General features: G+C 37.5%; 1 protein-coding gene across 2 annotated transcripts in view; it reads right to left on the bottom strand.

The window, feature by feature from the left end:
- Window positions 1–27,064, bottom strand: part of NRG4 (neuregulin 4) — a 175,250-nt gene that overhangs the window by 5,522 nt on the left and 142,664 nt on the right. The window lies entirely within an intron of this gene.

Genomic DNA, 27,064 nt, shown 5'->3' with positions numbered 1-27,064 from the left:
CGAAGGCAGCCACTTAACCGGCTGAGCCACTCAGCACCCCCAGACAAATTAGATTTTAAACCAAAAACTGTAGTAAGAGATGTAGAAGGACACTATATCATACTTAAAGGATCTATCCAACAAGATCTAGCAATTGTAAATATCTATGCCCCCAACATGGGAGCAGCCAATTATATAAACCAAATAATAACCAAAATAAAGAAACATATGGATAATAATACCTTAATAGTAGGAGACCTCAACACTCCACTCACAGCAATGGACAGATTATCTAAGCAGAAGGTCAACAAGGAAACACAGGCTTTCAATGACACACTGGACCAGATGGACCTCATAGATATATACAGAACATTCCATCCTAAAACAACAGAACACTCTTTCTTCTCGAGTGCACATGGAACTTTCTCCAGAATAGATCACATATTGGGTAACAAATAAGGTCTCAACCAATACCAAAAGATTGAGATTATTCCTTGCATATTCTCAGACCATAATGCTTTGAAATTGGAACTCAATCACAAGAAACAATTTGGAAGAAATTCAAACACTTGGAAGAAGGGCACATGCACCCCAATGTTCATAGCAGCTTTGCCCATGATAGCCAAACTGTAGAAGGAGCCAGGATGTCCTTCAATAGATGAATGGATAAAGAAGTGATTCATATAGACAATGGAATATTACTCAGCCATCAGAAAGGATGAATACCCAGCATTTGCATCAACATGGATGGAACTGGAAGGTATTATGCTAAGTGAAATAAGTCAAGCAGAGAAAGACAATTACAAGTCTGATTAACCAGAATTCACCATATATTTATCTAAAACATACTCTAGGGGCGCCTGGGTGGCTCAGTCGTTAAGCGTCTGCCTTCGGCTCAGGTCATGATCCCAGGGTCCTGGGATCGAGCCCCGCATTGGGCTCCCTGCTCAGCGAGAAGCCTGCTTCTCCCTCTCCCGCTCCCTCTGCTTGTGTTCCCCTCTCTCGCTGTGTCTCTCTCTGTCAAATAAATAAAAATCTTTAAAAAAATAAAAAATAAAAATAAATAAAACATACTCTATTCAAGGTCTTGTCATGATACTAGAATTACAGATAGGAGTGAAACATCAGTGACCTGAGTGACACCAGCAAAATGGTAGACTGGACACTCTGAGCTCTTGTTCCCCAACAAAACCAAAAAAGCAGCAAATATATGAACCTACATTGTCAGAGCTCTGGAAAACAGTAAAAGGTTTACAGCAACCAAGGCTCTGCCCACTAAAGAAAAACCCATCTTCAAAATGGTATGAATGTTTGAAGATGTTTTTCTCACCTTTGCCCCAGTGCAGTGGCAGTCTTATTAAAAAGTGGCAGAAGCCTGGTTCCCAGTTCCTACCCTCAATCCAGAGGAGGTAGACTTAATTTGCAAATCATCTTGTATGCCTCATCTGTCTGGAGGATACCAGAAGGACTCACTCAAAGTGTTCATCTTTGTTTTGCTATTAACTTGGAATTCAGGCAGGAAAAATGGCGGGCATTACTTGTAAAACCTGCAAGGTGACTACCGATTCAGACACCTGGGGTGAGAGATTAAGGGTGGAGACAGAATAGGTCACATAAGCCCTAGCAAAGAAGAAGCTGGGGTGAGAGTTTTTGAAAACTGGACATTGAGAAGCAGCACCGCAAGAGGGAAGGATGAGGGACACCTGGGTGGCTCAGTCAGTTAAGCATCTGCCTTCAGCTCAGGTCATGATCCCAGGGTCCTTGCTCAGTGGGAAGCCTGCCTCTCCCTCTGCCTGCCACACCCCCCCACCCCGCTTGTGCTTCCTCTCTCTCTCTCTCTCTCATAAATAAAATCTTTATAAAACGGGGGGGGGGGGGAGGAGATTTAGAATGCCATATGCACACCCAGGCAAAACACATGCTCAGGAAAGATCTAAGACATTTGGTTTTCACCTCAGTCTGATCCCTAGGATCAGAACAAGCCTAGCTAAGCATTGCAAGAATGCTCTAGCACCCAGCTACTCTGCAAAGACAGAACTCTGGCATTCAAGGAAATTTCTCTCAGAATTACTATACTATAATAGTGAAATGCCCAATTTTCAAAAAGAAAATTGCAAGGCATACAAAGAAAAAGAGAAACTAGATCTATTTAGAGGAATAGAAACTGGCCCCAAGGAAGCACCACTTTGAGCTTACTAAACAGACACTTAAGTATTATCAAAGAACTAAAGGAAATCACGAAAATGACTAAAACGGGAACATAAAGAGAAGTTATAAAAGGAACCAAAGAAATTCTGGAGCAGAAAGGCACAATAAAAACTTTCACTAGAGGGTGAATTTCAACAGCAGATTTGAACAGTCAAAGCTCATTGAACTCCAAATACGGGAAAGTCAAAAGAGACCCACCAAGACACATTAAAATCAATCTATCTAAAGCCAAAGATAGAACGTTGAAAGCAACAAGAATGAAAAGGAATCCTCAATAAGGTTATCAGATTTCTCATCAGAACCATTGGGGGCTTCTGGGTGCCTGGGTGCCTCCATGAGTTAAGCGTCTGCCTTCAGCTCAAGTCATGATCCCAGAGTCCCAGAGGGAGCCCTGCATTGGGCTCCCTGCTCAACAAGGAGTCTGCTTCTCCCTCTGCCCCTCACCTTGCTTGTTCTCTCTCTCTTAAATAAATAAATAAGAAATCTTGGGGGTTAAAAGGCAGTGGGGTTTGATATACTCAAATTGCTAAAAGCAAAAGAAACCTGTCCACCAAAAATATATTTGGCAAGATTCCTTCAAAAATGAAGGAGAAATTAAAACATCACTAGATAAAAACTGAAGGAGACAGATTCCACTACAACCTACCCTGCAAGAAGTGCTAACAGGAGTTTCTTTGGGTTGAAATGAAAGGACAAAGGACAGGAACTCAAAGCCATAAGAAGAAATAAATATTTCTAATTAAGGTATACATGGGTAGGTATAAAAGCTAGTATTCTAGTTTTGATTTGTACCTCTACTTTTTGTCTACATAATTTAAGAGACTATTAAAATAGTTGCTGGTCTATCTTTTCAGATGCACAATGCTTAAAGATGTAATTTTGTGACATAAAGGGGATGAAGACAGGGTTATATATAAGAGCAGAGTTTTGGGGTGCCTGGGTGGCTCAGTCATTAAGGCATCTGCCTTCGGCTCAGGTCATGATCCCAGGGTCCTGGGATCGAGCCCCACATCAGGCTCCCTGCTCCATGGGAAGTCTGCTTCTCCCTCTCCCACTCCCCCTGCTTGTGTTCCCTCTCTTGCTGTGTCTGTCTGTCAAATGAATAAATAAAATCTTTAAAAAAAAAATAGCAGAGTTTTTATACACTGAGGTTAAGCTGCCATAAATTCAAATTAGAGTGTTATTAATTTAGGATGTTAAATAGAATCCCTAAGGTAACCACAAAGAAGTAGCTATATAATATACACAAAAGGAAATGAGAAAATGTTTTACTATAAAAAATTCAACTAAACACAAAAGACACATAGAAAATGAAGGACAAAAAGGTATAAGACACATAAATATCATAATCACATTAATTCCTCATCAAAAATTACTTTAAATGTAAATGAACTGAACTCCAGTCAAAAGACAGAGATTGATGAAATGGATTTAAAAACACGATCTAACTTTATGCTGTCTACAAGAGACTGACTTCAGATCCAAAGACATAAATGGGTTAAATATCAAAGGATGGATAAAGATATTCCATGCAAATAGTAACCAAAGGGAGCAGTGGTGGCCATACTATTATCAGGCAAAAAACACCTTAAATCTAAAAAGGTTACAAGAGACCAGTGAAGGACATTACATATTAATAGGTTTAAAATACATCAAAATTAAACAGTTATAAACGTTTACACATCTAATAACAGACCTTCAAAATATATTAAGCAAAACACAACATAACAAAACTTATGTGATGCAACAAAAGCAATGCTAAGAAGGAAATTTATAACTAAATGCCACCTTAATATATAAATATAAGTATATAAAATAAATATTCTAAAAGTCACTAGAAAAAGAATAAACCTAAAGCTAGTGCGAGATTAAAGCTGAGATAAGCAAAATAGTTTTTCAAAATGATTTTAAGGGTAGAAAAACCTTTAACTAGACCAAGGGCGGGGGGTGGGGGGGAGGATTCAACTTACTAAACGCAGACATAAACGTAGGAGTATTAGTAAAGATTCTACAGAAATAGAGGGATGAGAGCACTATGAGCAGCTGTACCCCTATAAACTGGATAACCTAGATGAAATTGATATATTCCTAGAAATGTAAAACCTTACCAAGACTGAATCATGAACAAATAAAATCTACATAGACCTATAACTAGGAGATTAAATCAGTAATCAAAAACCTCCCAACAAAGGAAAACTCTGCAACTGATGGCTTCACTGGTGAATTCTACCCCACCATTTAAACAAGAAATAACACCAGTCCTCAAAGATTTCCAAAAAATTCAAGAGAAACTTCCTAACTCATTCTATAAGGCGAGTACTAACTACCCTGACACCAAGGCCAGACTACAACAGAAGGGAAAAAAAACCCCTACAGATTAATATCCCTGATGAATATTGATGAAAAAATCCTAAACAATATTAGCAACTGAGACATCACATTAAAAGGTCTATAAACTGAACAAGTGTATTTATTCCTGCAATTCAAGGATAGTTCAACAACTGAAAATGAATTAATATAATACACTATATTGACAGGATGAAGAGAGGAAAACCCATATGATAACATCAACTGATGCAGAAAAAGAATTTAACAAAATTTGACAGGCTTTTTTTGATAAAAACACTCAACACTTTAGGAATAGAAGGAAACTACCTCAACACAATAAAGTCCACATATAAAAATCTCACAGGTAACATCATACTCAATGGAGAAAGACTGAAAGAAAGCTTTTTCTCAAGGATGCCAGCTTTTTGCTACTTCTATTCAACATGGCATTGGAATTTCTAGGCAGAGGAACTAGTTAAAAAAGACTTTGAACTTGGCAAGGAAGGAATGAAATTATCTCTGTTCACAAAGTGCATGATCTTATATGCAGAAAACACTTAGAACTAATCAAATTCAACAAAGCTTAAGGATACAAAACCAACACACAAAATCAGTTGCCCTTTGTAAACAGTAACAATGAACAAAGAAATTTAAAATAATTCCATTTACAATAGCATTAAAAATAACAAAATACTTGGCAGTTAATTAAGGAGGAAGACATATACTGAAAACTACAGAACACCACAGAAAGAAAGTAACAACAATAAATGGAAAGCCATTCCATGTTCATGGACTGGAAGAAAGAAGTCAGCACTACCCAAAGTGATCTACAGATTCAGTGTAATCCATTTCAAAATCTTAAAAATATGTTTTCAGAAATAGAAAAATATGCCCTAAAATTCAGTGGGATGTCTAGGGACCCCAAATGGCCAAACACTCTTGAAAAATATCTAAGTTGGAAGGCTCACACTACTGGATCTCAAAATTAACTGCAGAGCTACAGTAATCAAAACAGTATGCTAGTGATGTAAGGACAGACACATGGAACAGTGGAATAAAATAAAGAATCAAATAAATAATCACATATATGGTCAAATGATTTTGAGAGAGTGTGTCAAGACCATTTACTGGGAAAAGGACAGTTTCCAACAAACAGTGTTGGGAAAACTGGATATTCACATGCAAAAGAATGAAGTTAGATGCTTACCTAACACTATATACAAAAAATTAACTGAAAATGGATTAAAGAGACTTATGGGAAAATGGTGAAACAGGAGGATCTTAAGCTCACTTTGTCCCATACACACCATATCAGTGCACCTAACTCAGGAAAACTACCCAGAGACTGCCACAAGAGTTCCACAGTTAATCATAGAGAGGAGGTCATATTAAAAAGAGTAAATATGGTCAGAAACCAAACTCCCAGTGAGACCAACTACAAACAGGAGGGACACAACGAACATGGAGAAGGGAGAGGAGCAGGCCCCACACCAGGCAACCCAGGCACAGGGTACCTGAACTGGGAAGATGAGTCTCCAAAATATTTGGCTTTGAAAACCAGTTGGGCTTAACATCACAAGTTTTTACAATCAGCAATCCAGGTACTTCAAAGTCAGCAGGTTTAGCTCTGGGAGAGCCTGAGAACAACAGCAGCCGTCCATGCCCTTAAAGAGATAGCAAAGCAAATAACCCCAACAAGATACAACACAGAAGCAGCACTTAGAAAAGCACCTGGGGTATACATGAAGATTTATTTACTAATCTCAGAATATGTGCTGGAGGGGCACAGATCTTTAGGAGACTTCTGCAAGAAAAAAGCAGCTGGGAGGCAGGATTTCTCCCCACCAACCTCAGCCTAGATTGCTGGACACTTGCAGAGACCAGTAAGAACACTGTCCAGCTACCTTAATAACATGATGTGCCCTGGTCTTATGTTCTGTAGATCCACCCCATCCAACCCACCCCACTGGGCAGGCATCCCTCCCACAGCAAAATCCAGCAAGCTGCCCCAGCAGGGACCAGTGCCACTCCACAGTGACACCTGCCCTGGAGAAGGAAAGATCACAGATACCAGGCACACTGCAGCCCCAGCAGACAGACTGGGGAGAGGATCTGGTCTTACCCCACCCCCACCATAAAAAAAAAAAAAAAAAAAACCTCTCGGGGGGGCAGGGGCAGCCTAAAGAGAGAACCATCCAGTTTGGTGCAACTACAGCCCCAGCAGACAGGCTGAGGCCAGGCATATGGTCTGACAACTGACACCACCCAAGTACGAACCAACAGTGGCCCCACACTTAACAGCACAGGGATCAAAACCTGCCCACAACAGGCAAAGTGGGCCATTGCAGCTGACTGGACTGAAAGCAAATGCAGTTCAGCCACATTAGAGTTCATACAACCCACACACTAGACACCCCTGAAATGCTTGTTCTGGGGAACAGGACAATGCACTACAGGGTACCACAGAACCTCTCCTTCATAAGGCCACTACTTTCAAGATCAGGAACTGTAGCTGACTTTCCTAACACAGAGAAACACAGAACGTTATAAAAAATGAGGACAAAAAGCAGTATGTCCCAAATGAAAGAACAGGACAAAAATCACAGCAAAAGGGAAATGAAACGAAGATAAGAAATATATCTGAAAAAGAATTCAAAGTAGGGGCCCCTGAGTGGCTCAATCCGTTAAGTGTCTGCCTCCGGCTCAGGTCATGATTCTGGGGTCCTGGGATCAAGCCCCACATCAGGTTCCCTGCTCAGCAGGGAGCCTGCTTCTCCCTCTCCCTCTGCTGCTCCCCCTGCTTGTGCTCTTGCTCTCTCTCTCCCTCTCTCAAACAAACAAATAAAAATCTTTTAAAAAAAGGAATTCAAAGTAATCATCATAAAGATACTGGACTTGAGAAGAGTGGAGGAAATCAGTGACACCCTTAACAAGGAGATAAAAAAAGAACCAATCAGTGATGAAAAACACAATAAATGAAATTAAAATACACTAAATGGAATAAATAATAGGCTATGGGAAGCAGAAAAATGAATCCGAGACCTGGAGGACAGAGGAATGGAAAGTAATCAAGCTGAGCATGTGAGAGGGAAAAAAATATGCAAAGTGAGAATAGACTTAGGATACTCAGTAACACCATCTATATGCTGCCTACAAAAGACTCATTTCGGACTGAAAGACACATGCAGATTTAAAGTGATAGGATATGGGACACCTGGGTGGCTCAGTCAGTTAACCATCTGCCTTGAGCTCAGGTCATGATCCCAGGGTCCTGGAATTGAGTCTGGATTCGGGCTCCTTGCTCAGCGGGGAGTCCACTTCTCCCTCTGCCTTCCACTTGCCCTGCTTGTGATCTTGTTCTCTCTTGCTCTCTCTGACAAATAAATAAATAAAATCTTTCAAAAATAAATAAATAATAAGGTTATGCGACAGAGAAGTATTATCATGAAAACAGATGTGTAAAGAAAGCCAGGAGAGCAATACAAAATACAAAATAGACTTTAAACAAAGACTGTAACAAGAGACAAAAAAGGACACTATATAATCATAAAATGGAAAAGCCCAAGAAGAAGATATAAAAATCATAAATATTTATGCACCCAACACTGGAGCACTTAATAACAAAAATAGAGGAACTAATAAATGGTAATACAATAGTACAATAATAATAATATTTTAACACCCAAGTTACGTTAATGGACAGATCAAACAAAAAATCAATAAGGAAAACGTAGCTTTGAATGACACACTGGACCAGATAGATATAACAGAAATATTCAAAACATTCCATCCTAAAGCAGCAGAATGCACATTCTTTTCAAGTGTACTTGGAACATTCTCCAGAAGAGACCACATAATAGGCCACAAAAGAAGTCTCAAGAAATTCTAAAAGATTGAATGCCATGCATCTTTTCTGACAGCAATGCTGTGAAACTAGAAATCAACCACAAGGAAAAATATGGAAAGAAAACATACACATACAGGTTAAATAACATGGTACTAAACAATGACTGCATCAACCAAAAAAATCAAAGAGAAAATTAAAAAATAAGTGGAGACAAATAAAATGCAAACACAATGGTCTAAAATCTTTGGGATGCAGCAAAAGCTCTTCTAAGAGGGACATTTATACCAATACAGACCTACTTCAAGAAGCAAGAAAAATCTCAAACAACCTAACCTTGCACATAAAGGAGCTAGAAAAAGAACAAACAAAGCCCAAAACCAGTAGAAGGAAGAAAATAATAAAGATTACAACAGAAATAAATAAAAAAGAAACTAAAAAATAATAGGAGAAATAACATCTGATACCACAGAAATATATAAGATTGTAAGAGAATATTATGAAAAATTATATGCTAACAAATTGGACAACCTACAAAAAATGGATAAATTTCAAGAAACATATAATCTCCCCAAATTGAAGCAGGAAGAAATAGAAATTTTGAACAGACCAATTACCAGTAAGAAAATTGAATCAGTAATGAAAAACTGGTAATGAATTCTACCAGTTTTTTTTTTTAATGTTAAATTAGCTGACATATCATTGGTTTTTGATGTAGTGTTCAACGTTTTTATTTTTTTTATTAACATGTATTATTTGTTTCTGGGGTACAAGTCTGTGTTTCATCAGTCTTACATAATACAGCACTTACCACAGCGCATACCCTCCCCAATGTCCATCACCCAACCACCCCATCCCTCTCACCCCCCTCCACTCCAGCAATCCTCAGTTTGTTTCCTGAGATTAAGAGTCTCTTATGATTTGTCTCCCCTCTGGTTTCATCTTGTTTCATTTTTCCCTCCCATCCCCTATGATCCTCTGTCTTATTTCTAAATTCCTCATATCAGTGAGATCACATGATACTTGTATTTCTCTGATTGACTTATTTCACTTAGCATAATACCCTCTAATTCCATCCACACCATTGCAAATGGCACAATTTCATTTTTTAGTGGCTGCATAATATTCCATTGTATATATATATATGACATCTTCTTTATCCATTCATCTGTTGATGGACATCTAGGCTTTTTCTATAGTTTGGCTATTGTGGACATTGCGGCTATACACATTGGGGTGCATGTGCCCCTTCAGATCACTACACTTGTATCTTTGTGGTAGTGCAATTGCTGGGTGGTAGGGTAGCTCTATTTTCAACTTTTTGAGGAACTTCCATTCTGTTTCCCAGAGTGGCTGTCCCAGCTTGCATTCCCACCAACAGTGTAGGAGGGTTCCCCTTTCTCCACATCCTCGCCAACATCTGTCATTTCCTGACTTGTTAATTTTAGCTATTATGACTGCTATGAGGTGGTATCTCATTGAGGTTTTTATTTCTATTTCCCTGATGCCGAGTAATATTGAGCACTTTTTCATGTGTCCACTGGCCATTTGGATGTCTTCTTTGCAGAAATGTCTGTTCATGTCTTCTGCCCATTGCTTGATTGGATTCTGTGTTCTTTGGGTGTTGAGTTTGATAAGTTCTTTATAGATTTTGTATACTAGCCCTTTATCTGATATGTCATTTGCAAATATCTTCTCCCATTCTGTTGGTTGTCTTTGGTTTTGTGGACTGTTTCCTTTACTGAGCAAAAGCTTTTTATCTTGATGAAGTTCCAATAGTTCATTTTTACCCTTGTTTCCCTTGCCTTTGGTGATGTTTCTAAGAAGAAGTTGCTGCGGCTGAGGTCAAAGAGGTTGCTGCCTGTGTTCACCTCTAGGATTTTGATGGACTCCTATCTCACATTTAGGCCTTTCATCCATTTTCAGTCTATTTTTGTATGTGGTGTATGGAAATGGTCCAGTTTCATTCTTCTGCATGTGGCTGTCCAGTTTTCCCAACACCATTTGTTGAAGAGACTGTCTTTTTTCCACTGGATATTCTTCCTTGCTTTGTCAAAGATTAGTTAACCATAGAGTGGAGGGTCCATTTCTGGGCTCCCGATTCTGTTCCATTGATCTATGGGTCTGTTTTTGTGCCAGGACCATACTGTCTTGAAGATTACAGTTTTGTAAGAGAGCTTGAAGTCCGGAATTGTGATGCCACCGGCTTTGCTTTTCTTTTTCAACATTCCTCTGGCTATTCGGGGTCTTTTCTGGTTCCAGACAAATTTTAGGATTATTTGTTCCATTTCTTTGAAAAAAGTGGATGGTATTTTGATAGGAATTGCACTGAATGTGTAGATTGCTCTAGGTAGCATAGACATTTTCACAATATTTGTTCTTCCAATCCATGAGCATGGAACATTTTCCCATTTCTTTGTGTCTTCCTCAATTTCTTTCATGAGTATTCTATAGTTTTCTGAGTACAGATTCTTTGCCTCCTTAGTTAAATTTATTCCTAGGTATCTTACAGTTTTGGGTGCAATGGTAAATGGGATCGACTCCTTAATTTCTCTTTATTCTGTCTTGTTGGTGGTGTATAGGAATGCCACTGATTTCTGTGCATTGATATTATATCCTGCCACTTTGCTGAATTCCTGTATGAGTTCTAGCAGTTTGGGGGTGGAGTCTTTTGGGTTTTCCACATAAAGTATCAGATCATCTGCAAAGAGTGAGAGTTTGACTTCTTCTTTGCTGATTCGGATGTCTTGTATTTCTTTTCGTTGTATGATTGCTGAGGCTAGGACTTCCAGGACTATGTTGAACAGCAGTGGTGAGAGTGGACATTCCTGCCGTGTTCCTGACCTTAGGGGAAAAGCTCTCAGTTTTCTCCCATTGAGTATGATATTTGCTGTGGGTTTTTCATAGATGGCTTTTATGATTTTGAGGTATGTACCCACTATCCCTACACTGTGAAGAGTTTTAATCAGGAAAGGACACTGTACTTTGTCAAATGCTTTTTCAGCATCTATTGAGAGGATCATATGGTTTTTGTCCTTTCTTTTATTAATGTATTGTATCACATGGATTGATTTTCAGATGTTGAACCAACCTTGTAGCCCAGAAATAAATCCCACTTGGTCGTGGTGAACAATCCTTTTAATGTACTGTTCGATCCTATTGGCTAGTATTTTGGTGAGAATTTTTGCATCCATGTTCACCAGGGATATTGGTCTGTAATTCTCCTTTTTGGTGGGGTCTTTGTCTGGTTTGGAATCAAGGCAATGCTGGCCTCATAAAATGAGTTTGGAAGTTTTCCTTCCATTTCTATTTTTTAGAACAGTTTCAGAAAAATAGGTATTAATTTTTTAAATGTTTGGTAGAATTCCCCTGGGAAGACACTTGGCCCTGGGCTCTTGTTTGTTGGGAGAGTTTTGATAACTGCTTCAATTTCCTTCCTGGTTATGGGTCTGTTCAGGTTTTCTATTTCTTCCTGGTTCAGTTTTGGTAGTTTAAAAGTGTCTAGGAATGCATCCATTTCTTCCAGATTGTTTAAATTGCTGGCACATAATTGCTCATAATATGTTCTTATAATTGTTTGTATTTCTTTGGTGTTGGTTGTGATCTCTCCTCTTTCATTCATGATTTTATTTATTTGAGGCCCTTCTCTTTTCTTTTTGATAAGTCTGGCCAGGGGTTTATCAACATTATTAATTCTTTTAGAGAACCAGCTCCTAGTTTCGTTGATCTGTTCTACTATTCTTTTGGTTTCTGTTTCATTGATTTCTGTTCTGATCTTTATGATTTCTCTTCTCCTGCTGGGTTTAGGCTTTACTTCTTGTTCTTTCCCCAGCTCCTTTAGGTGTAGGGTTAGATTGTGTATTTGAGACCTTTCTTATTTCTTGAGAAAGGCTTGTATTGATATGTATTTTCCTCTTAGGACCACCTTGCTATATCTCAAAGATTTTGAACAGTTGTATTTTCATTTTCATTTCTTTCCATGAATTTTTAATTCCTCTTTAATTTCCTGGTTGACTCATTCATATTTTAGTAGGATGCTCTTTAGCCTCCATGTATTTGAGTTCTTTCTGACTTTCCTCTTGTGATTGAGTTCTAGTTTCAAAGCATTGTGGTCCAAAAATATGCAGGGAATGATCCAAATCTTTAGGTACTGGTTGAGACCTGATTTGTGACTTAGGATGTGATCTATTCTGGAGAATGTTCCACGGGCACTAGAGAAGAATGTGTATTCTGTTGCTTTGGGATGGAATGTTCTGAATATATCTGTGAAGTCCATCTGGTCCAGTATGTCAATTAAAGCCTTTATTTCCTTGTTGATCTTTTGCTTAGATGATCTGTCCATTTCAGTGAGGGGGGTGTTAAAGTCCCCTACTATTATTGTATTATTGTTGATGTGTTTCATTGATTTTATTAATTGACTTATATAATTGCCTGTTCCCATGTTAGGGGCATAGATATTTACAATTGTTAGATCTTCTTGTTGGATTGACCCTTTAAGTATGATATAGTGTCCTTCTTCAACTCTTATTATAGTCTTTGATTTAAAATCTAATTTGTTTGATATAAGGATTGCCACCCCAGCTTTCTTTTGATCTCCATTAGCATGGTAAATGGTTTTCCACCCTCCAACTTTCCATCTGGAGGTGTATTGGGGTCTAAAATGCATCTCTTGCAGACAGCATATTGATGGGTCTTGTTTTTTTTATCCAATCTGATAGCCTGTGTCTTTTGATTGGGGCATTTAGCCCATTTACATTCAGGGTAACTACTGAAAGATACAAACTTAGTGCCATTATATTGCCTGTAAGGTGACTGTTATTGAATATTGTCTCTGTTCCTTTCTGGTCTGTGTCACTTTAAGGATCTCTCTTTGCTTAGAGGACCCCTTTGAATATTTCTTGTAAGGCTGGTTTGGTGTTTGCAAATTCTTTTAGTTTTTGTTTGTCCTGGAAGCTTTTTATCTCTCCTTCTATTTTCAATGACCGCCAAGATGGATAAAGTATTCTTGGCTACATATTTTGCTCATTTAGTGCTCTGAATATATCATGCTAGTCCTTTCTGGCCTGCCAGGTCTCTGTGGATAGATCTGCTGCCAGTCTAATATTTCTACTGTTGTAGGTTACAGAACTCTTGTCCCGAGCTGCTTTCAGGATTTTCTCTTTGTCTCTGAGACTTGTAAGTTTCCTATTATTTCTCAGGGTGTTGACCTGTTTTAATTGATATTGAGATGGGTTCTCTGTGCCTCCTCATTTTGATGCCTGTTTCCTTCCCCAAATAAGGGAAGTTCTCCACTATAATTTGCTCCAATATACCTTCTGCCCCTCTCTTACTTTCTTCTTCTTCTAGGATCCCAATTATTCTAATATTGTTTTGTCTCATGGTATCACTTATCTCTCAAATTCTCCCCTCATGATCCATTAGTTGTTTACCTTCTTTTTTTCCCCCCAGCTTCTTTATTCTCCATCATTTGGTCTTCTATATCACTAGTTCTCTCTTCCATCTCATTACCCTAGCAGTTAGAGCCCCCATTTTTTATTGCATATTGCACCTCATTAATAATAGCCTTTTTGATTTCGACTTGGTTAGCTTTTAGTTCTTTTATTTCTCCAGAAAGGGATTCCCTAGTATCTTCTATGCTTTTTTTGAGCACAGCTAGTATCTTTATAATCGTCATTCTGAACTCTAGTTCCCACATCTTACTAATGTCTGTATTGATTAGGTCCCTGGCAGTCGGTACTACCTCTTGTTCTATTTTTTGAGGTCATTTTTTCCGTTTTATCATTTTGTCCAAAGAATAGATGAATGAGAGAACAAAATGCTAAAAGGGTAACAAAGACCCCAGAAAAATATACACTAAACAAATTAGAAGAGACCTGAAACCAAGGGGAAAAGAAAAGAAAAAAAGAAAAGAATATGATCAGGCTGGTGAATAGAACAGAGCCACAGATTTTGGGTGTATGTTGGTCTTTTAGAAGAACTGCATCCCAAACTTTGAGAGAAAGAACATATATACACACACACACACACACACACACACACACACAAGAATAAGGGTAAATACGATGAAGGGATGGAATATGAGTGTAAAGATGACAATTTAAAAAGATTTTTAAAAAGGAATTGATAAGAGGTGCCTGGGTGGCTCAGTCAGTTAAGTGTCTGTCTTCAGCTCAGGTCATGATCCTGGGGTCCTAGGTTCGAGCCCCGTGTTGGGCTCCCTACTCAGCGGGAGACTGTTTCTTTCTCCTCCCTGCTTGTGCTGTCACTTGTCTCTGTCTCTCTCTCTCAAATAAGTAAAAATCTTTAAAAAATAAAAGTTATAAAAAAGGAATTGATAAGAAGTTAAAAAAAGAAAGAAAAATATTTAAAAAAAAAAAGAAGAGAATGTGATCAGGCGGGGACTAGAACAAAGGAATACACTAGATGTGGGGTATATTTTGGTCTATTAGAAGAAACTGTATCCCAAAATTTTAAAGAAAGAGAAACTTATATATATACAAAAATAAGGTTAAATACAATGAAGGGATCAAATATGACTGTAAAAATGAAAATTAAAAAGATTTTTAAAAAGGAATTGGTAAGATAAGATGTTGGTTGAAAAAGAAAAGGAGAAAAATTTTAAAAAATAGAAAAATTAAAAATAAAGAAAATTTTAAAAAATTAACTTTGAAAACTAAAGAATCATGGGGGAAAAAAGCCATGAATTCTATGTGCTGTATTCCCGTACTGCTGGAGTTTTGTAGCTCTCATTGATCAGTAAACTTGGTCTTGGCTGGATGTTCTTGCTGAAAATCTGGGGGAGGGGCCTGTTGCAGTGACTCTCAAATGTCTTTGCCCTGTGCGGAATTGCACCGCCCTTGCCAGGGGGCCAGGCTAAGTAATCTGCTCAGGTTTACTCTCGGTAGCTTTTGTTCCCTGAAAGCTTTCCATATAGCTTTGGAGGACAAGAATGAAAATGGCGGCCTCCCAATCTCTGGCCCTGGAGGAGCCGAGAGCTCGGGCTCTGAATCCTCAGTGAGCCCTCAGAGAAAAGCAGTCAATCACTCCTGTCTCTCTGGTCTCTGGACACACGCCATGCTCACCTGGCCTGTCATCAAGCATTTCTATCTCTGGCACACAACCCTGTTTGGAGTTTCCAAACCCAGCAGAATCCTGCGGTACGCTCCCATGCAGCTTCTTCTGGGGGAGGAAGAGGAGTCTCTCCAGATCTGCCACTTGTTGGGCTCCTGCTCAAAGAGTAGTGGCCTGATTGTGCCGCAGATCATGGTTTATGGCAATCCCAAGCTGAGAGCCCACTCTTGGCTCTGTTTTTGCAGTGGCTTCCCCGTCCAACACCTGGGGGCTCTGCCACACTCAGGCACCCCCAGTCTTTCTGTGACTCCAAGAGTCCTGAGACCACACTGTCCCAGTGAGGGTTCCACCCCCCACTTAGCCACTGGAGTGACGTCCCTTGGTGGAGCAGACTTCTAAAAGTTCTGATTTTGTGCTCTGCTACTATATCACTTGCTGGTAGCCAGCTGATGGAGGCTCCCTCCTCCCATGGTATATCTTCCCAAATATCACCTCAGATTCACTTCTCCGCATGTCCTACCTTCCAGAAAGTGGTCACTTTTCTGTTCACAGAATTGCTTCTATTCTTTTCTTTGATCTCCTGTTGAGTTTGTAGGTGTTCAGAATGTTTTGCTAACTATCTAGCTGAATTCCTGGGACCAGATGAAATTTAGGTCTCCTACTCCTCTACCACCTTGCTCCTCCTCCAGTGTTCAATGTTTTAAAGAAGAGCTAATACCTATTCTCAAACTATTCCAAAAAAATAGAGAGGGAAAAGAACCTTCCAATTTATTCTATGAGGTAAGCATTATCCTGAAACCAAAACCAGATATGATACTACAAAGAAAGAAAACTACAGGCCATTATCTCTGATGAATATTGATGCAAAAATCCTTAAAAAAACATTAGCAAACAGAATTCAACAATATATTTAAAAAATCATTCACCATGATTGAGTGAGATTTATTCCTGGGATGCAAGGGTGATTCCCGAATCAACATATGTCACATCAATAAAAGAGGATAAAAACCATATGATCATGCCAATAGATGCAGGAAAAGCATTTGACAAAGTATACCATCCACTCATGATAAAAACCCCCAACAAAGTAGGTTTAGAGGGAACATACCTCAACATAATAAAGGACATCTATGAAAAACCCACAACTAACATCATACTTGATGTTGAAAAATTGAGAGGTTTTCCTCAAATATCAGGAACAACACAAGGACATCTACTCTCAACACTTTTATTCAACACAATATTGGATGTCCTAGCCACAGCAATCAGACAAAAAAAAAAAAAAAAAGCAAGTCAAAGGCATCCAAACTGGTAAGGAAGAAGTAAAACTGTCACTATTTACAGAAGGCATGATCCTATATATAGAAAACCTTAAAGACTCCACTAAAAAACTACTAGACATGATAAATAAATTCAGTAAACTCATAAGAAAAATTAATATAATCTGTTTTGTTTCTATACACTAATAATGAAGTAGCAGAAAGAGAAATTAAGAAAAGAATCTCATTTACACTTGCACCACAAATAATAAAATACCTAGGAATAAACATCATCAAGGTGATGAAAGACCTGTACTTCTGCAAAGTATAAAACACTGATGATATTCTGTGTTCATGGATTGGAAGAACAAATATTACTAAAATGTCCATACTACCCAAAGCAATCTATAGATTTAATGCAATCCCTATCAAAGTATGAACAGTATTTTTCACAGAACTAGAAAATTCCAAAATTTGCATGAAACCACAAAAGACCCTGAATAGCCAAAGCAATCTTCAAAAGAAAGGCACAAAACTGGAGGTATCACAATTCCAGATTTTAAGACACACTACAAAGCAGTCGTAATCAAAACAGTATCTGGTATAAAAATAAACTCATGATCAATGGAACTGAATAGAGAACCCAGAAATAAACCCACACTTATAGTGTCAATCTACAACAAAGGAGGCAAGAATATTGAACAGAGAAAAGACAGTTTCTACAACATATGGAACTGGGAAAACTGGACAGCTATATGCAAAAAAGTGAAACTGGATCACTTTTGTACACCATACATAAAAACAATCTCAAAGTGAACTGAAGACTTAAATGTAAAGATCTGAAACTGTAAAACCCCTAAGAAGAAGTCATAGGCAGTAATTTCTTGGACATCAGGTGTACAAATATTTTTCTATATAAATCTCCTTAGGCAAGGGAAACAAAACCAAAAGGAAACAATTGGGACTACATCAAACTAAAAAGCTTTTGCACAGCAAAAGAAACCATCAACAAAATGAAAAGGCAACCTACTGAATGGGAGGTGATTTTTAGAAATGATATATCTCATAGGGGGTTGATATCCAAAATACATAAAGAGCTTATACAACTCAATGCCAAGAAAACAATCCAATTAAAAAATGGGGAGAGGAACTGAATAGACATTTTTTCCCAAAAAAGACATACAGGTGGCCAAGAGACACATGAAAAGATGCTCAATAACACTCATCATCTGAGAAATGCAAATCAAAACCACAAGGAGACTGATGGTGGAGAAAGAGAAGTATAACAAGCAGCAGTAAATATTAGAGAGTGTAGACTGTGGAAGTCCCTGTAATCCAACCTTCTTGAGATTGCCATTGTTAACACTTGGCTGTACCTATTTTTTTTTTTGCAAATAAATGTCCATATATTAATACAAAACAAAACAAAAAAACCAAGGAGATATCACCTCACACCAGTCAGGAATCACTAAAATCAAAAACATGAAATAACAAGTGTTGGTGAGGATGTGGAGAAAAAGAACTCTTGTGCATTGTTGGTGAGAATGCAAATTGGTGCAGTTAATGTGGAAAACAGTATAAAGGTTTCTTAAAAAATTAAAAATAGACTTACCATATTACCCAGTAATTCTACTACTAGGTATTTACCCAAGAAAATGAAAATGCTAGTTTGAAAAGATGTATGTACCCCTATGTTTACTCCAGCATTATTTATAATAGCCAAGATAGGGACGTAACCCACGTGTCCATGGATAGATGAATGAATAAAGAAGATATACATACATTTTTTGTATGTATGTGTGTAATATATATCATGGAAGGTTACTGAGCCATAAAAACAAATAAAATCTTGCCATTTGCAACATGGATGGAGTTAGAGGGTATAATGCTAAAGGAAATAAGTCAGAGAAGATACCATATGGTTTCACTCATATGTGGAATTTAAAAAATGAGACAAACAGAAAAGTGACTCTTAAATACAGAGAACTGGTGGTTGCCAGAAGAGAGGAGGGTGAGGAAATGGGTGAGACAGATAAAGGGGATAAAGAGTACACTTATCTTGATGAGCACTGAGAAGCATGTAGAATATTTGAATTATTATACTATACACCTGAAACTAACACTGTATGTTAATTATACTTGAATAAAAAAATGGATCAAAGACCTAAATGCAAGACCTAACCTACAAATCTATTAGAAGAAAACAGGAAAAGCTTCAGGTCAATGTGTTTGGCGATGATTTCTTGGATATGATGCCAATGTCACAAGTATCAAAAGGATGGACAAGTTAGATTTCATCACAATTTAAAACTTTTATGTACAAAGGACACTCACACCAAAGTGAAAAAGTGAGAGAATAGCTGTATATCACTTATCGGATGAGAAATTAATATCCAAAATATAATAAAAAACTAAAATGCAACCACAAAAGACAACCCAATTCAAAAATGTGCAAGACTTGAATAGAAAGGTATTCAAAGAAGATATACAGATGGCGAACAAGCACATGAAAAGATGCTCAACATCATTAATCATTAGGGAAATGTAAATTAAATCCATGAGATGGGAATTAAGGAGTGCACATGTTGTGATGAGCACCAGGTGTTGTATGGAAATGTGGATGCATGAGATTTAGTACATCTGAAACTAGTATTACACTGTATGTTAACTAACTGAATTTAAATAAAAACCTAAAAAATAAAATAAAATAGACTTAAACATTAAAAAAAAAAACACCATGAGATACCATTTCACCCCCATTAGGATGGCTATTAATAACAACAAAAACAATAATTGCAAGGATGTGCAGAAATTGGCTTGAAAATAGTTAACAGATGGGCTGGTACATTTGACCTGTGTTTGCTCCTCTACCTCAACTATTTGCTAGCTCCAGATTTTAGGTGTTCAGAACACTCATGGTTCCAGATTACTCTACACTTTATTTTCATACTTCCTGAAAGTCACTATTACTTTCTTTATATTTCAGGGTAACTCTTTTTTTAAGATTTTATTTATTTATTTGACAGAGAGAGAGAGAGCACGAGCAGGGGGAGTGGCAGGCAGAGGGAGAAGTAGGCTCCCAGATGAGCAGAGAGCCCAATGTGGGGCTCGATTCCAGGACCCTGAGATCATGACCTAAGCTGAGACCAAGAGTTGGTCACTCAACTGACTGAGCCACCCAGACACCCCTCTGTATTATTTTTTTAAATTAGGGTATAGTACATATAGCAAAGTATTTGAATTATGTTTATAGACTGAGATTTTTTTTAAAGATTTTTTAAATTTATTCATTTGGGAGAGACAGGGAGAGAGAGAGACAGAGCACGAGCAGGGGGAGGGGGCAGAGGGAGAGGGAGAAGCAGACCTTCCGCTGAGCAGAGAGCCTGATGCAGGGCTCCATTCCAGGACCCTGGGATCATGACCTGAGCCGAACGCAGACGCTTAACTGACTGAGCCATCCAGGTGCCCCCAGGGTAACTTTACAGTTGGAAACAGCTGCCTGAAGAAACTGTTCTGGCCTAATGAATTCTTTATATTGTCCCTAATAAGATGAAAGAAAATCATGCCCTGATAGTTAAAAGCCTCATGAAGAAAATAGGTTTGGAACTTTGTAACATAAGTGGTAACCAAAACAATTATCCTAAATATCTACGATTATCTGCGCTGAGAATTAGTTGATCTATCTTTTGCACAAAGCTGTGGGCTTCTGTTTCTTCTTTTCAGATATAGGTTCTTGAAATCAATTACTTTTATTAGAAACCATTTCATTAATATTAAAAATATGATCTAGAGGTAGCCTTCTTAATATATGCTCTTTTTCTAATCACCAGGTGAAAAGTCTTCATAGCTTATCTGCACTGGCAGCTTCCCCATACAGCATGGCATAGTGAAAAATTAGGTGGTTTTTGAGGCCACTAAACTAGCCATTCCTTGCACTTAAAGGACTTTCATCTTTTTTCTTAGAGTCTTCATATATTGCTAAGAGTTAATCTCTTTAGTTATAAGAAAGTTTGCCTATCTTTGCTTTAACACATTAGCTTACTGTAAAAATGATGTTTGAATCAGTGCAACTTCCACACAGGATTGATATCATTCCCAATTTACCAGTAGTACATGAACCAATAAAATATGTTATGGAAAACATGCATACCTTACAGCAGAACAGAACATTTCATAGTATGACAACTTAGGTCATTTTTTAGAGAAGAAAGAAGGATTAAACCTTTTAATCTCTTTTACCTTACGGTATTTCACTTTATGCCTTTGTGACAAACAAGGAAAGATTTGGTTCAGTTTGATATTTCTTCAGTGTTCTCTATGACTTATGGAAAATAAGAACTAAGATATTTCAGGGCACCTGGGTGGCTCAGTCAGTAAAGCATCTGCCTTTGGCTCAGGTCATGATCTCGGAGTCCTGGGATGGAGCCCCACATTGGGCTCCCTGCTCAGCGGGACATCTGCTTCTCCCTCTCCCTCTACCCCCCCACCTCATGCTCTCTCTCTCTCTCAAATAAATCTTTTTAAAAAATAACTAAAATATTTTCTCCATCTCAGTTTTTTTTTTATATGCACATCCACCAATATAGCTAATATTATTCACATTTATAAACCCATCCCTTCTGTTTGGGAGGTGAGGGTTGAGGTAAACTAGCCTAGTACATCTAAAACAAGCCAGCACCCTGCCTACAATGCTCATCAGAACACAGAAGTGTTGCATCAGCACCCCCATTCAGGTCTCACAAAAATAAGTGTCCCTGCCTTTCCTCACTGCCTATTTCCTCTTTCATAGAATGAGAATACCACCACCTGCCTCACAATAGGAGTTAAGATTTGTATGAAGCAACATAGAAGCCACAGTGCCTGGCATGTATAGGCATTGATACTATGATATCATGATTATATTACACTGCTTTCTTTCCATTTGATGAACTGTACTTTCAGAACCGGAGCATTACTGCAATAGAGATGATACATAATTACAATCTAAATGTATGGTAGGACTGCAGGCTGTGAGTTTACTTAATAAACAAATGTATCAGATGGTAGCTGATAAACTGAATAAGGTCAAGGTGAGTTTTGTTTTTTTTTAAGATTTTATTTACTTATTTGACAGAGAGATACACAGTGAGAGAGGGAACACACACAGGAGGAGAGGGAGAGGGAGAAGCAGGCTTCCCACCGAGCAGGGAGCCCGATGTGGGGCTCGATCCCAGGACCCCGGGACCATGACCTGAGCCGAAGGCAGACGCTTAACCATCTGAGCCACCCAGGTGCCCCGAAGGTGAGTTTCTTGATGAAACTTCACAATTGAATGTGGTTCCAGACATCATCATTACAAAAATAGCAAAGAACAACACACTTACCAAACCATTAAAACACATTTTACTCAATTATAAAGTACAGAAGCACATCTCAAGCTCTTGATAACTCAAGTGATAATTTTGAGCATATTAAAATTCAACATCTCATAGCATTACTTAATAATGGCATCTCTTTCAGTCTGCCTTCTTATTGTGATATATATCTGAAAGTATTTACTGTTTGAATTGTTTTAAAGTGTGCAGCTCAGTGGCATTTAGTACATCCACACTGTTGTGCAACCATTACCACCATCCATCTCTAGAACTTTTTCATCAACCTCTACTGAAACTGTACTCATTAAGTACTAACTCCCTATTTTATTCTCGGTCCCTAGTAACTACCATTCTATTTTCTGTCTATAAATTTGATTATTCTAGAGATCTCATATAAGTGGAATCATACAGTACTTATCTTTTGTGTCTGGCCTATTTCACTTACCATAATGTCTTTTTTTTTTTTTTTCACTTACCATAATGTCTTAAAGGATCATCCATGATGTAGCAGGTATCAGAGTATCATTCCTTCTTTAAAACTAAATAACATTCCACTGTATGGGTATACCACATTGTGTTTATCAATCATTGAATGGACATTTGGGTGAGTTCCATCTTTTAGCTATTATGAATAATGTTTCTATGAACCCTGGTGTACAAATATCGATTTAAGTCCTTGCTTTCAGTTGTTAGTGTATATGCCCAGAATTAGAATTGCTGGATCACAAGGTAATTCTATGTTCAGTTTTTTGAGGTACTGATTTACTGTTTTCTAGTGTGGCTGCACCATTTTACATTCCCACCAACAACACACAAAAGTTCCAGTTTCTTCACATCCTTGCTAACACTTGTTTTCTGCCTTTTTTTTTTGGTAATAGCCATCCCAATAGGTGTGGAGTAGTATCTCATGGTTTAGGTTTGCATTTCCCCAATGATTAGTGATATTGAGCATTTTTTCATGTGCTTTTTGGCCATCTATCTTTGGACAAATGTTTACTCAAGTCCTTTGTCCATTTTTTAATTATGTTGTTTACTTGTTGAGTTTTAGGAGTTCTATATGTAATGGATATTAATCCCTTATCAGATAGATGATTTATAAATATTTTCTCCCATTATGTGGGTTGCAATTGTACTTTGTTGATAATGTCCTTTGATGCATAAAATTTTTAATTTAAATGAAGTCCAATTTATCTAATTTTTATTTTGTTGCCTGTGACTTTACTGTGATTTCTAAGAAATCATTGCCAAATCTAATTTCATGAAGCTTTCCCTCTATGATTGCTTCTCAGAGTTTTATAGTTTTTTAGATCTTATGTTTAGATCTTTATCCAGGTAAGAGTCCTACTTCATTCATCCCTATCCACTTTTCCCAGCACCATTTGTTGAAAAGCTGACTGGCTTTTTAAAAACAGCTTTACAGAGGTATAATTTACATCTCATAAATTCACCTTTTTAAAGTATACAATTTGAGGAACGTGGGTGGCTCAGTTGGTTAAGTGGCTGGACTCTTGGTTTTGTCTCAGGTTATAATCTCTGGGTCATGAGATAGCGCCCAAGTCTGGCTCCACACTCAGCAGGGAATCTGCTTGAGGATTCTCTCTTTCCCTCTGCCCCTCCCCTGCTCATGCTCTCTCTCTCTCTAAAATAAATCTTTTTTTTAAAAAGTATACAATTCAACAAATTTTAATAATTTACAGTTGTACATCACCACAATCCACTTATAGAATAATATTATCACCCTAAAAAGATCTCTCATGCCCATTTGCAGTCACTTCCCATTCCAACCTACTACCCTGGGTAACCACTTGCATAGTATCGTCAAGGTTTGTCCATGTTGTAGCATATATATTAATATAAATGTAAGCATATCAATTTGTGGTCCTTTGCAGCTGGCATCACTTAGTATAATGAAGATTTATCCATGTTATACTATGTATCAGTACTTTGTTCCTTTTTTTAGCTGAACAGTATTCATTTTATGGATATACCATATTTATCTACTTATCTAATTGATGGACATTTGGATTATTCCCAGTTTTGATTATGAAAAATGCCTCTATGAAATTCATATTCAAGTCTTTGTGTGGACATATGTTTTCATTTATTTTGGGTAGTTGTCTTGGGAAGGGATTGATGGGTATATGATAAATTTATATATTAACTTTTTTTCAAAAAAAATTTTTTTAAGATTTTATTTATTTATTTGAGAGAGAGAGCACAAGCAGGGGGAGGGGCAGAGAGAGAACAGACTCCCCACTGAGCAGGGAGCCCGATGTTGCGCTTGATCCCAGGACCCCAAGATCATGACCTGAGCCAAAGGTAGACGCTTAACCAACTGAGCCACCCAGGGGCCCCTACATATTAACTCTTTTAAGAAACAGCCAAACAGTTTTTCAAAGTGGCTACACCATTTTTAATTCCCATCAGCTATGTATTCCAGCTTTCCCACATCCTCACCACTAGTTAACATTTTTTTTTATTATAGCAGTGCTAATAATAACTTCCATCTCCCTAATGACTAACAATGTCAAGTATCTTTATGTGTGCTTATTAGCCATTTGTATATTTTCTTTGGTAAAATGTCAATTCAAATATTTTGCCCAAATCTTAATTGGAGTGTCTCTTTCTTATTGAGTTGAAAGAATTCTTTATGTACTCTGGATACAAGTCATTTATTAGATACATGATTTGTAAATACTTTCTCCTAGTTAGTGGCTTGTCTTTTCATATTTATAAAGGTCTATTTTGAAGCACTAAATGAAGTCCAAGTTATGGTCCAATAATGAAGTCCAATTTTTTTTAATCAATTGTGTTTTTCATACATAAGCTAAAATTTTGCTTAATCTAATGTCACAAGGACTTTCTAAGTTTTCTTTTAAGAATTTTCTTCTAAGGGTGCCTGGGTGGCTCAGTTGGTTAGGCGACTGCCTTCGGCTCAGGTCATGATCCTGGAGTCCCTGGATCGAGTCCCGCATCGGGCTCCCTGCTCGGCTGGGGGTCTGCTTCTCCCTCTGACCCTCCCCCCTCTCATGTGCTCTCTCTCTCATTCTCTCTCAAATAAATAAATAAAATCTTTAAAAAAATAAAAGAATTTTCTTCTAAGCTTTCTTTTTAGAGTTTTATAGTTTTAGCTCTTACATTTACATCCATTTTGAGTTATTTTTTGTGTACGGTAAGGATCTAAATTCATCTTTTTACATGTGGCTATCCAACTGTCCCAGCATAATTTGTTGGAAAGACTATCCTTTCCATACTGAACGGCCTTGATTCCTTTGTTGAAATTAGTTGTTTATTTCTAGATCCATTTGTCTTATCTTCATGCCCATAGCACAGTGTCTTGATTACTGTAGCTTTGTAGTAAGATGTAGTAAGACAGTATGAAGCATCCCCATTTTTTTTTTCAAAACTGCTGTTGCAATTCTAGATCCTTTGCATTTCCATAGGAATTTTATAATTAGTTTGTCAATTTCTACAAACACACACTTGCCAGGATTTTGATTGGTATAACATTGCATCTTTAGGTCAATTTGAGAACTGACACCTTAACAATATTGAGTTTTACAAAATCATGGACACAGTATATCACACCATTTATTTAGCTCTTGCTTTCACTTCTATCAACAATATTTTAGTTTTCAGTTCATAGGCCTTTCACACCTTTTGGCAAATAGTTTTTCTATCCCCTCTTGTCTCTTATCTCCTCAGCAACTCCAATTAGCCCTATATTATGCCACCTAAAGTTGTTACATAGCATCACATAATGTTCTTTTCATTAAAAATTTTTTAATAGTTTTGGACTCCTGGGTGGCTCAGTTGGTTAACCATCTGCCTTCGGCTCAGGTCATGATCCTGTATCAGGCTCCCTGGGAGCCTGCTTCTCACTCTGCCTGCTACCCCCCCCCCCGCCCCTCCCCCTGCTTGTGCTCGTGCTCTCTCTCTGACACATAAATAAATATAATCTTTTAAAAAAATTTTTAATAGTCTATTACTGTATATTCAAGTCCACCAATCTTTTCTTTTATGGTGTGTAATCTGATGATAATACCATTCACTATTTTCATCTCTGGAAGTTTAATTTAATTTTTCTAAATGTATATCTTCCATATCCCCACTTAACTTTTGAATACATGGGATACATTTATAATAACTGTTTGATGCACTTGCCTGCTAATTCTAAGATTTGTAATAGTTCTGGATCAGTTTCAATTTATTATTTTTTCTTATTTTGAACACATTTCCTACTTCTTTGCAGGTTGCTCATTTTCTTTTTAAGCTATCCCTGACTGTATTACATTTATTTTTAATAAAAAATTCATATATTTAAGATAATACAGCATATTTTGATATGCATATATGTAGGAAAATGATTACTAAAGTCAAGCTAATTATACATTCATCTCCTCACACAGTATTTTTTCTTTGTGGTGATATCACCTGAAATCTACACCTTAGCAATCTTCCAATATAAAATACAATATTACTAACTACAGTCATCATACTTGTATATTAGACTTCTCAACTTATTTATCCTACAACTGCAACTTTTTACCCTTTGACCAACATCTCCTTATTTCCCCAACCTCCTCACCCCTGGTAATTACCATTCTTCTACTCTGCATGTATGCAACTTTTTTGGTATATTTTACATGTAAGTGAGATCATGTACTATTTTTCTTTCTGGCTGGCTTATTTTAGTTAGCACATGTCCTCCAGGTCTATCCAAGTTGTCATAAATGGCAGGAACTTCTTTTTAAAGGCTGAATAATATTCCATGTATATATATGCTACTATTTCTTTATCCATTCATCTGTCAATGGAAACTTAGGGTTTGTTTTTTTTTTTTCATATCTTGAGTATTGTGAATAATGATGCAATAAACACAGGAGCACAGCCATCCCTTGAGGTATTGATTTCATTTCCTTTTGCATACATACTCAGAAGAATTGCTGCATTACACTACAGTCCTATTTTTAATTTTTTGAGGAGACTTCATAATGTTTTCCATAATGATGGAGCCAATT

The sequence above is a fragment of the Mirounga leonina genome, unplaced genomic scaffold (assembly GCF_011800145.1).
Source record: "Mirounga leonina isolate KUSES-001 unplaced genomic scaffold, KU_Mleo_1.0 Mir_91, whole genome shotgun sequence".
NCBI classification, from domain to species: Eukaryota; Metazoa; Chordata; class Mammalia; order Carnivora; family Phocidae; genus Mirounga; species Mirounga leonina.
This window is presented reverse-complemented; position numbering and strand designations above follow the sequence as displayed.